Raw genomic sequence first — 15,109 nt, 5'->3', positions numbered from 1 at the left:
TACCGCCATGTTGTCTGCATGTTCATATACACCATCCATACTATGCACCGCTATAGCTACGATAATATACCGCCATGTTGTCTGCATGTTCATATACACCATCCATACCACGCACCGCTATAGGTACGATAATATACTGCCATGTTGTCTGCATGTTCATATACACCATCCATACTATGCACCACTATAGGTACGATAATATACCGCCATGTTGTCTGCATGTTCATTTACACCATCCATACTATGCACCACTATAGGTACGATAATATACCGCCATGTTGTCTGCATGTTCATATACACCATCCATACTATGCACCGCTATAGGTACGATAATATACCACCATGTTGTCTGCATGTTCATTTACACCATCCATACTATGCACCGCTATAGGTACGATAATATACCACCATGTTGTCTGCATGTTCATTTACACCATCCATACTATGCACCGCTATAGGTACGATAATATACCGCCATGTTGTCTGCATGTTCATATACACCATCCATACTATGCACCACTATAGGTACGATAATATACCGCCATGTTGTCTGCATGTTCATATACACCATCCATACTATGCACCGCTATAGGTACGATAATATACCACCATGTTGTCTGCATGTTTATATACACCATCCATACTATGCACCACTATAGGTACGATAATATACCGCCATCTTGTCTGCATGTTCATATACACCATCCATACTATGCACCACTATAGGTACGATAATATACCGCCATGTTGTCTGCATGTTCATATACACCATCCATACTATGCACCGCTATAGGTACGATAATATACCGCCAGGTTGTCTGCATGTTCATATACACCATCCATACTATGCACCGCTATAGGTACGATAATATACCGCCATCTTGTCTGCATGTTCATATACACCATCCATACTATGCACCACTATAGGTACGATAATATACCGCCATGTTGTCTGCATGTTCATATACACCATCCATCCCAAGCACCGCTATAGGTACGATAATATACCGCCATGTTGTCTGCATGTTCATATACACCATCCATACTATGCACCGCTATAGGTACGATAATATACCGCCATGTTGTCTGCATGTTTATATACACCATCCATACTATGCACCGCTATAGGTACAATAATATACAGCCATGTTGTCTGCATGTTCATATACACCATCCATACTATGCACCGCTATAGGTACGATAATATACCGCCATGTTGTCTGCATGTTCATATTCACCATCCATACTATGCACCGCTATAGGTACGATAATATACCGCCATGTTGTCTGCATGTTCATATACACCATCCATACTATGCACCGCTATAGCTACGATAATATACCGCCATGTTGTCTGCATGTTCATATTCACCATCCATACTATGCACCGCTATAGGTACGATAATATACCGCCATGTTGTCTGCATGTTCATATTCACCATCCATACTATGCACCGCTATAGGTACGATAATATACCGCCATCTTGTCTGCATGTTCATATACACCATCCATACTATGCACCACTATAGGTATAATAATATACCGCCATATTGTCTGCATGATCATATACACCATCCATACTATGCACCGCTATAGGTACGATAATATACCGCCATGTTGTCTGCATGTTCATATACACCATCCATACTATGCACCGCTATAGGTACGATAATATACCGCCATGTTGTCTGCATGTTTATATACACCATCCATACTATGCACCGCTATAGGTACGATAATATACCGCCATGTTGTCTGCATGTTCATATACACCATGCATACTATGCACCGCTATAGGTACGATAATATACCACCATGTTGTCTGCATGTTCATATACACCACCCATACTATGCACCGCTATAGGTACGATAATATACCGCCATGTTGTCTGCATGTTCATATACACCACCCATACTATGCACCGCTATAGGTACGATAATATACCGCCATGTTGTCTGCATGTTCATATACACCATCCATACTATGCACCGCTATAGGTACGATAATATACCGCCATCTTGTCTGCATGTTCATATACACCATCCATACTATGCACCGCTATAGGTACGATAATATACCGCCATGTTGTCTGCATGTTTATATACACCATCCATACTATGCACCGCTATAGGTACGATAATATACCGCCATGTTGTCTGCATGTTTATATACACCATCCATACTATGCACCGCTATAGGTACGATAATATACCGCCATGTTGTCTGCATGTTTATATACACCATCCATACTATGCACCGCTATAGGTACGATAATATACCGCCATGTTGTCTGCATGTTCATATACACCATCCATACTATGCACCGCTATAGGTATAATAATATACCGCCATGTTGTCTGCATGTTCATATACACCATCCATACTATGCACCACTATAGGTACAATAATATACCGCCATGTTGTCTGCATGTTCATATACACCATCCATACCATGCACCGCTATAGCTACGATAATATACCGCCATGTTGTCTGCATGTTCATATACACCATCCATACCATGCACCGCTATAGCTACGATAATATACCGCCATGTTGTCTGCATGTTCATATACACCATCCATACCATGCACCGCTATAGGTACGATAATATACCGCCATGTTGTCTGCATGTTTATATACACCATCCATACTATGCACCGCTATAGGTATAATAATATACCGCCATCTTGTCTGCATGTATATATACACCATCCATACTATGCACCGCTATAGGTACGATAATATACCGCCATGTTCTCTGCATGTTTATATACACCATCCATACCATGCACCGCTATAGGTACGATAATATACCGCCATCTTGTCTGCATGTTCATATACACCATCCATACTATGCACCGCTATAGGTACGATAATATACCGCCATGTTCTCTGCATGTTTATATACACCATCCATACTATGCACCACTATATGTATGATAATATACCGCCATGTTGTCTGCATGTTCATATACACCATCCATACTATGCACCGCTATAGGTACGATAATATACCGCCATGTTGTCTGCATGTTCATATACACCATCCATACCATGCACCGCTATAGGTATAATAATATACCGCCATGTTGTCTGCATGTTCATATACACCATCCATACTATGCACCGCTATAGGTACGATAATATACCGCCATGTTGTCTGCACGTTCATATACACCATCCATACCATACCATGCACCGCTATAGGTACGATAATATACTGCCATGTTGTCTGCATGTTTATATACACCATCCATACTATGCACCACTATAGGTACGATAATATACCGCCATGTTGTCTGCATGTTCATATACACCATCCATACTATGCACCGCTATAGGTACGATAATATACCGCCATGTTGTCTGCATGTTCATATACACCATCCATACTATGCACCACTATAGGTACGATAATATACCGCCATGTTGTCTGCATGTTCATATACACCATCCATACTATGCACCACTATAGCTACAATAATATACCGCCATGTTGTCTGCATGTTCATATACACCATCCATACTATGCACCGCTATAGGTATAATATACCGCCATGTTGTCTGCATGTTCATATACATCATCCATACTATGCACCGCTATAGGTATAATAATATATCGCCATGTTGTCTGCATGTTCATATAGACCATCCATACTATGCACTGCTATAGGTGCGATAATATACCGCCATGTTGTCTGCATGTTTATATACACCATCCATACTATGCACCACTATAGGTACGATAATATACCGCCATGTTGTCTGCATGTTCATATACACCATCCATACTATGCACCGCTATAGCTACGATAATATACCGCCATGTTGTCTGCATGTTCATATACACCATCCATACCACGCACCGCTATAGGTACGATAATATACCGCCATGTTGTCTGCATGTTCATATACACCATCCATACTATGCACCACTATAGGTACGATAATATACCACCATGTTGTCTGCATGTTTATATACACCATCCATACTATGCACCACTATAGGTACGATAATATACCGCCATGTTGTCTGCATGTTCATATACACCATCCATACTATGCACCACTATAGGTACGATAATATACCGCCATGTTGTCTGCATGTTCATATACACCATCCATACTATGCACCGCTATAGGTACGATAATATACCACCATGTTGTCTGCATCTTTATATACACCATCCATACCATGCACCGCTATAGGTATAATAATATACCGCCATGTTGTCTGCATGTTCATATACACCATCCATACTATGCACCGCTATAGGTACGATAATATACCGCCATGTTGTCTGCATGTTCATATACACCATCCATACTATGCACATCTATAGGTACGATAATATACCGCCATGTTGTCTGCATGTTCATATACACCATCCATACCATGCACCGCTATAGGTATAATAATATATCGCCATGTTGTCTGCATGTTCATATACACCATCCATACTATGCACCGCTATAGGTATAATAATATACCGCCATGTTGTCTGCATGTTCATATACACCATCCATACCATGCACCGCTATAGGTATAATAATATACCGCCATGTTGTCTGCATGTTCATATACACCATCCATACTATGCACCGCTATAGGTATAATAATATACCGCCATGTTGTCTGCATGTTCATATACACCATCCATACCATGCACCGCTATAGGTACGATAATATACCGCCATGTTGTCTGCATGTTTATATACACCATCCATACCATGCACCGCTATAGGTACGATAATATACCGCCATGTTGTCTGCATGTTCATATACACCATCCATACTATGCACCGCTATAAGTACGATAATATACCGCCATGTTGTCTGCATGTTTATATACACCATCCATGCTATGCACCGCTATAGATATAATAATATACCGCCATGTTGTCTGCATGTTCATATACACCATCCATACTATGCACCACTATAGGTACGATAATATACCGCCATGTTGTCTGCATGTTCATATACACCATCCATACTATGCACCACTATAGGTACGATAATATACCGCCATGTTGTCTGCATGTTCATATACACCATCCATTCTATGCACCGCTATAGGTATAATAATATACCGCCATGTTGTCTGCATGTTCATATACACCATCCATACTATGCACCGCTATAGGTATAATAATATACCGCCATGTTGTCTGCATGTTCATATACACCATCCATACTATGCACCGCTATAGGTACGATAATATACCGCCATGTTGTCTGCATGTTCATATACACCATCCATACTATGCACCGCTATAGGTACGATAATATACCGCCATGTTGTCTGCATGTTTATATACACCATCCATGCTATGCACCGCTATAGGTACGATAATATACCACCATGTTGTCTGCATGTTCATATACACCATCCATACTATGCACCGCTATAGGTACGATAATATACCGCCATGTTGTCTGCATGTTCATATACACCATCCATACTATGCACCGCTATAGGTACGATAATATACCGCCATGTTGTCTGCATGTTCATATACACCATCCATACTATGCACCACTATAGGTACGATAATATACCGCCATGTTGTCTGCATGTTCATATACACCATCCATTCTATGCACCGCTATAGGTATAATAATATACCGCCATGTTGTCTGCATGTTCATATACACCATCCATACTATGCACCGCTATAGGTATAATAATATACCGCCATGTTGTCTGCATGTTCATATACACCATCCATACCATGCACCACTATAGGTACGATAATATACCGCCATGCTGTCTGCATGTTCATATACACCATCCATACTATGCACCGCTATAGGTATAATAATATACCGCCATGTTGTCTGCATGTTCATATACACCATCCATACCATGCACCGCTATAGGTATAATAATATACCGCCATGTTGTCTGCATGTTCATATACACCATCCATACTATGCACCGATATAGGTATAATAATATACCGCCATGTTGTTTGCATGTTCATATACACCATCCATACTATGCACCGCTATAGGTATAATAATATACCGCCATGTTGTCTGCATGTTCATATACACCATCCATACCATGCACCGCTATAGGTACGATAATATACCGCCATGTTGTCTGCATGTTTATATACACCATCCATACCATGCACCGCTATAGGTACGATAATATACCGCCATGTTGTCTGCATGTTCATATACACCATCCATACTATGCACCGCTATAAGTACGATAATATACCGCCATGTTGTCTGCATGTTTATATACACCATCCATGCTATGCACCGCTATAAATATAATAATATACCGCCATGTTGTCTGCATGTTCATATACACCATCCATACTATGCACCACTATAGGTACGATAATATACCGCCATGTTGTCTGCATGTTCATATACACCATCCATACTATGCACCACTATAGGTACGATAATATACCGCCATGTTGTCTGCATGTTCATATACACCATCCATTCTATGCACCGCTATAGGTATAATAATATACCGCCATGTTGTCTGCATGTTCATATACACCATCCATACTATGCACCGCTATAGGTATAATAATATACCGCCATGTTGTCTGCATGTTCATATACACCATCCATACTATGCACCGCTATAGGTACGATAATATACCGCCATGTTGTCTGCATGTTCATATACACCATCCATACTATGCACCGCTATAGGTACGATAATATACCGCCATGTTGTCTGCATGTTTATATACACCATCCATGCTATGCACCGCTATAGGTATACTAATATACCGCCATGTTGTCTGCATGTTCATATACACCATCCATACTATGCACCGCTATAGGTACGATAATATACCGCCATGTTGTCTGCATGTTCATATACACCATCCATACTATGCACCACTATAGGTACGATAATATACCGCCATGTTGTCTGCATGTTCATATACACCATCCATTCTATGCACCGCTATAGGTATAATAATATACCGCCATGTTGTCTGCATGTTCATATACACCATCCATACTATGCACCGCTATAGGTATAATAATATACCGCCATGTTGTCTGCATGTTCATATACACCATCCATACCATGCACCACTATAGGTACGATAATATACCGCCATGTTGTCTGCATGTTCATATACACCATCCATACTATGCACCACTATAGGTACGATAATATACCGCCATGTTGTCTGCATGTTTATATACACCATCCATACTATGCACCACTATAGGTATAATAATATACCGCCATGTTGTCTGCATGTTCATATACACCATCCATACTATGCACCGCTATAGGTACGATAATATACCGCCATGTTGTCTGCATGTTCATATACACCATCCATACCATGCACCGCTATAGGTACGATAATATACCGCCATGTTCTCTGCATGTTTATATACACCATCCATACTATGCACCACTATAGGTACGATAATATACCGCCATGTTGTCTGCATGTTCATATACACCATCCATTCTATGCACCGCTATAGGTATAATAATATACCGCCATGTTGTCTGCATGTTCATATACACCATCCATACTATGCACCGCTATAGGTATAATAATATACCGCCATGTTGTCTGCATGTTCATATACACCATCCATACTATGCACCGCTATAGGTACGATAATATACCGCCATGTTGTCTGCATGTTCATATACACCATCCATACTATGCACCGCTATAGGTACGATAATATACCGCCATGTTGTCTGCATGTTTATATACACCATCCATGCTATGCACCGCTATAGGTATACTAATATACCGCCATGTTGTCTGCATGTTCATATACACCATCCATACTATGCACCGCTATAGGTACGATAATATACCGCCATGTTGTCTGCATGTTCATATACACCATCCATACTATGCACCACTATAGGTACGATAATATACCGCCATGTTGTCTGCATGTTCTTATACACCATCCATTCTATGCACCGCTATAGGTACGATAATATACCGCCATGTTGTCTGCATGTTCATATACACCATCCATACTATGCACCGCTATAGGTACGATAATATACCGCCATGTTGTCTGCATGTTCATATACACCATCCATACTATGCACCGCTATAGGTACGATAATATACCGCCATGTTGTCTGCATGTTCATATACACCATCCATACTATGCACCGCTATAGGTACGATAATATACCGCCATGTTGTCTGCATGTTCATATACACCATCCATACTATGCACCGCTATAGGTACGATAATATACCGCCATGTTGTCTGCATGTTTATATACACCATCCATACTATGCACCGCTATAGGTATAATAATATACCGCCATGTTGTCTGCATGTTTATATACACCATCCATGCTATGCACCGCTATAGGTATACTAATATACCGCCATGTTGTCTGCATGTTCATATACACCATCCATACTATGCACCGCTATAGGTACGATAATATACCGCCATGTTGTCTGCATGTTCATATACACCATCCATACTATGCACCACTATAGGTACGATAATATACCGCCATGTTGTCTGCATGTTCATATACACCATCCATACTATGCACCACTATAGGTACGATAATATACCGCCATGTTGTCTGCATGTTTATATACACCATCCATACTATGCACCACTATAGGTATAATAATATACCGCCATGTTGTCTGCATGTTCATATACACCATCCATACTGTGCACCGCTATAGGTACGATAATATACCGCCATGTTGTCTGCATGTTCATATACACCATCCATACCATGCACCGCTATAGGTACGATAATATAACGCCATGTTCTCTGCATGTTTATATACACCATCCATACTATGCACCACTATAGGTACGATAATATACCGCCATGTTGTCTGCATGTTCATATACACCATCCATACTATGCACCGCTATAGGTATGATAATATACCGCTATTTTGTCTGCATGTTCATATACACCATCCATACTATGCACCGCTATAGGTACGATAATATACTGCCATGTTGTCTGCATGTTTATATACACCATCCATACTATGCACCGCTATAGGTACGATAATATACCGCCATGTTGTCTGCATGTTTATATACACCATCCATACCATACACCGCTATAGGTACGATAATATACCGCCATGTTGTCTGCATGTTTATATACACCATCCATACTATGCACCGCTATAGGTATGATAATATACCGCCATGTTGTCTGCATGTTCATATACACCATCCATACTATGCACCACTATAGGTACGATAATATACCGCCATGTTGTCTGCATGTTCATATACACCATCCATACCACGCACCGCTATAGGTACGATAATATACCGCCATGTTGTCTGCATGTTCATATACACCATCCATACTATGCACCGCTATAGGTACGATAATATACCGCCATGTTGTCTGCATGTTCATATACACCATCCATACTATGCACCACTATAGCTACAATAATATACCGCCATGTTGTCTGCATGTTCATATACACCATCCATACTATGCACCGCTATAGGTATAATAATATACCGCTATGTTGTCTGCATGTTCATATACACCATCCATACTATGCACCGCTATAGGTATAATAATATACCGCCATGTTGTCTGCATGTTCATATACATCATCCATACTATGCACCGCTATAGGTATAATAATATACCGCCATGTTGTCTGCATGTTCATATACACCATCCATACTATGCACCGCTATAGGTATAATAATATACCGCCTTGTTGTCTGCATGTTTATATATACCATCCATACTATGCACCGCTATAGGTATAATAATATACCGCCATGTTGTCTGCATGTTCATATACACCATCCATACTATGCACCGCTATAGGTATAATAATATACCGCCATGTTGTCTGCATGTTCATATACACCATCCATACTATGCACCGCTATAGGTACGATAATATACCGCCATGTTGTCTGCATGTTCATATACACCATCCATACTATGCACCGCTATAGGTACGATAATATACCGCCATGTTGTCTGCATGTTTATATACACCATCCATGCTATGCACCACTATAGGTACGATAATATACCGCCATGTTGTCTGCATGTTCATATACACGATCCATACTATGCACCACTATAGGTATGATAATATACCGCCATGTTGTCTGCATGTTCATATACACCATCCATTCTATGCACCGCTATAGGTATAATAATATACCGCCATGTTGTCTGCATGTTCATATACACCATCCATACTATGCACCACTATAGGTACGATAATATACCGCCATGTTGTCTGCATGTTTATATACACCATCCATACCATGCACCGCTATAGGTACGATAATATACCGCCATGTTGTCTGCATGTTCATATACACCATCCATACTATGCACCGCTATAGGTACGATAATATACCGCCATGTTGTCTGCATGTTTATATACACCATCCATGCTATGCACCGCTATAGATATAATAATATACCGCCATGTTGTCTGCATGTTCATATACACCATCCATACTATGCACCACTATAGGTACGATAATATACCGCCATGTTGTCTGCATGTTCATATACACCATCCATACTATGCACCACTATAGGTACGATAATATACCGCCATGTTGTCTGCATGTTCATATACACCATCCATTCTATGCACCGCTATAGGTATAATAATATACCGCCATGTTGTCTGCATGTTCATATACACCATCCATACTATGCACCGCTATAGGTATAATAATATACCGCCATGTTGTCTGCATGTTCATATACACCATCCATACTATGCACCGCTATAGGTACGATAATATACCGCCATGTTGTCTGCATGTTCATATACACCATCCATACTATGCAGCGCTATAGGTACGATAATATACCGCCATGTTGTCTGCATGTTTATATACACCATCCATGCTATGCACCGCTATAGGTATACTAATATACCGCCATGTTGTCTGCATGTTCATATACACCATCCATACTATGCACCGCTATAGGTACGATAATATACCGCCATGTTGTCTGCATGTTCATATACACCATCCATACTATGCACCACTATAGGTACGATAATATACCGCCATGTTGTCTGCATGTTCATATACACCATCCATTCTATGCACCGCTATAGGTATAATAATATACCGCCATGTTGTCTGCATGTTCATATACACCATCCATACTATGCACCGCTATAGGTATAATAATATACCGCCATGTTGTCTGCATGTTCATATACACCATCCATACCATGCACCACTATAGGTACGATAATATACCGCCATGTTGTCTGCATGTTCATATACACCATCCATACTATGCACCACTATAGGTACGATAATATACCGCCATGTTGTCTGCATGTTTATATACACCATCCATACTATGCACCACTATAGGTATAATAATATACCGCCATGTTGTCTGCATGTTCATATACACCATCCATACTATGCACCGCTATAGATACGATAATATACCGCCATGTTCTCTGCATGTTTATATACACCATCCATACTATGCACCACTATAGGTATAATAATATACCGCCATGTTGTCTGCATGTTCATATACACCATCCATACCATGCACCGCTATAGATACGATAATATACCGCCATGTTCTCTGCATGTTTATATACACCATCCATACTATGCACCACTATAGGTACGATAATATACCGCCATGTTGTCTGCATGTTCATATACACCATCCATACTATGCACCACTATAGGTACGATAATATACCGCCATGTTGTCTGCATGTTCATATACACCATCCATTCTATGCACCGCTATAGGTATAATAATATACCGCCATGTTGTCTGCATGTTCATATACACCATCCATACTATGCACCGCTATAGGTATAATAATATACCGCCATGTTGTCTGCATGTTCATATACACCATCCATACTATGCACCGCTATAGGTACGATAATATACCGCCATGTTGTCTGCATGTTCATATACACCATCCATACTATGCACCACTATAGGTACGATAATATACCGCCATGTTGTCTGCATGTTTATATACACCATCCATGCTATGCACCGCTATAGGTATACTAATATACCGCCATGTTGTCTGCATGTTCATATACACCATCCATACTATGCACCGCTATAGGTACGATAATATACCGCCATGTTGTCTGCATGTTCATATACACCATCCATACTATGCACTACTATAGGTACGATAATATTCCGCCATGTTGTCTGCATGTTTATATACACCATCCATGCTATGCACCGCTATAGGTATACTAATATACCGCCATGTTGTCTGCATGTTTATATACACCATCCATACCATACTATGCACCTTTATAGGTACGATAATATACCGCCATGTTGTCTGCATGTTCATATACACCATCCATACTATGCACCACTATAGGTACGATAATATACCGCCATGTTGTCTGCATGTTCATATACACCATCCATTCTATGCACCGCTATAGGTATAATAATATACCGCCATGTTGTCTGCATGTTCATATACACCATCCATACTATGCACCGCTATAGGTATAATAATATACCGCCATGTTGTCTGCATGTTCATATACACCATCCATACCATGCACCACTATAGGTACGATAATATACCGCCATGTTGTCTGCATGTTCATATACACCATCCATACTATGCACCACTATAGGTACGATAATATACCGCCATGTTGTCTGCATGTTTATATACACCATCCATACTATGCACCACTATAGGTATAATAATATACCGCCATGTTGTCTGCATGTTCATATACACCATCCATACTATGCACCGCTATAGGTACGATAATATACCGCCATGTTGTCTGCATGTTCATATACACCATCCATACCATGCACCGCTATAGGTACGATAATATACCGCCATGTTCTCTGCATGTTTATATACACCATCCATACTATGCACCACTATAGGTACGATAATATACCGCCATGTTGTCTGCATGTTCATATACACCATCCATACTATGCACCGCTATAGGTATGATAATATACCGCTATTTTGTCTGCATGTTCATATACACCATCCATACTATGCACCGCTATAGGTACGATAATATACCGCCATGTTGTCTGCATGTTCATATACACCATCCATACTATGCACCGCTATAGGTACGATAATATACCGCCATGTTGTCTGCATGTTCATATACACCATCCATACTATGCACCGCTATAGGTACGATAATATACCGCCATGTTGTCTGCACGTTCATATACACTATCCATACCATGCACCGCTATAGGTACGATAATATACTGCCATGTTGTCTGCATGTTTATATACACCATCCATACTATGCACCGCTATAGGTACGATAATATACCGCCATGTTGTCTGCATGTTTATATACACCATCCATACCATACACCGCTATAGGTACGATAATATACCGCCATGTTGTCTGCATGTTCATATACACCATCCATACTATGCACCACTATAGGTACGATAATATACCGCCATGTTGTCTGCATGTTCATATACACCATCCATACCACGCACCGCTATAGGTACGATAATATACCGCCATGTTGTCTGCATGTTCATATACACCATCCATACTATGCACCGCTATAGGTACGATAATATACCGCCATGTTGTCTGCATGTTCATATACACCATCCATACTATGCACCACTATAGCTACAATAATATACCGCCATGTTGTCTGCATGTTCATATACACCATCCATACTATGCACCGCTATAGGTATAATATACCGCCATGTTGTCTGCATGTTTATATACACCATCCATACCATGCACCGCTATAGGTATAATAATATACCGCCATATTGTCTGCATGTTCATATACACCATCCATACTATGCACCGCTATAGGTATAATAATATACCGCCATGTTGTCTGCATGTTTATATACACCATCCATACTATGCACCGCTATAGGTACGATAATATACCGCCATGTTGTCTGCATGTTCATATACACCATCCATACTATGCACCGCTATAGGTACGATAATATACCGCCATGTTGTCTGCATGTTCATATACACCATCCATACCACGCACCGCTATAGGTACGATAATATACCGCCATGTTGTCTGCATGTTCATATACACCATCCATACTATGCACCGCTATAGGTATAATAATATACCGCCATGTTGTCTGCATGTTCATATACACCATCCATACTATGCACCGCTATAGGTATAATAATATACCGCCTTGTTGTCTGCATGTTTATATATACCATCCATACTATGCACCGCTATAGGTATAATAATATACCGCCATGTTGTCTGCATGTTCATATACACCATCCATACTATGCACCGCTATAGGTATAATAATATACCGCCATGTTGTCTGCATGTTCATATACACCATCCATACTATGCACCGCTATAGGTACGATAATATACCGCCATGTTGTCTGCATGTTCATATACACCATCCATACTATGCACCGCTATAGGTACGATAATATACCGCCATGTTGTCTGCATGTTTATATACACCATCCATGCTATGCACCGCTATAGGTATAATAATATACCGCCATGTTGTCTGCATGTTCATATACACCATCCATACTATGCACCACTACAGGTACGATAATATACTGCCATGTTGTCTGCATGTTCATATACACGATCCATACTATGCACCACTATAGGTATGATAATATACCGCCATGTTGTCTGCATGTTCATATACACCATCCATTCTATGCACCGCTATAGGTATAATAACATACCGCCATGTTGTCTGCATGTTCATATACACCATCCATACTATGCACCACTATAGGTACGATAATATACCGCCATGTTGTCTGCATGTTCATATACATCATCCATACTATGCACCACTATAGGTACGATAATATACCGCCATGTTGTCTGCATGTTCATATACACCATCCATTCTATGCACCGCTATAGGTATAATAATATACCGCCATGTTGTCTGTGACGCGCCCCTGGGCCTGTGTCGCGCAGCGTTGCGCACGCGAGAGCTTACCCGGAGCCGGATCTGTTGAGGGTTGTAGTCTCGTGGCGGTGATCCGGTCCGTGCCCAGGGAGTCAGACTAAGTGGCGCTGTATCAGCGGTAGATGT

The sequence above is a fragment of the Phyllobates terribilis genome, unplaced genomic scaffold (genome assembly GCF_046119375.1).
Source record: "Phyllobates terribilis strain yellow unplaced genomic scaffold, ASM4611937v1 Scaffold_470__1_contigs__length_1423970, whole genome shotgun sequence".
Classification (NCBI taxonomy): Eukaryota; Metazoa; Chordata; class Amphibia; order Anura; family Dendrobatidae; genus Phyllobates; species Phyllobates terribilis.
This window is presented reverse-complemented; position numbering follows the sequence as displayed.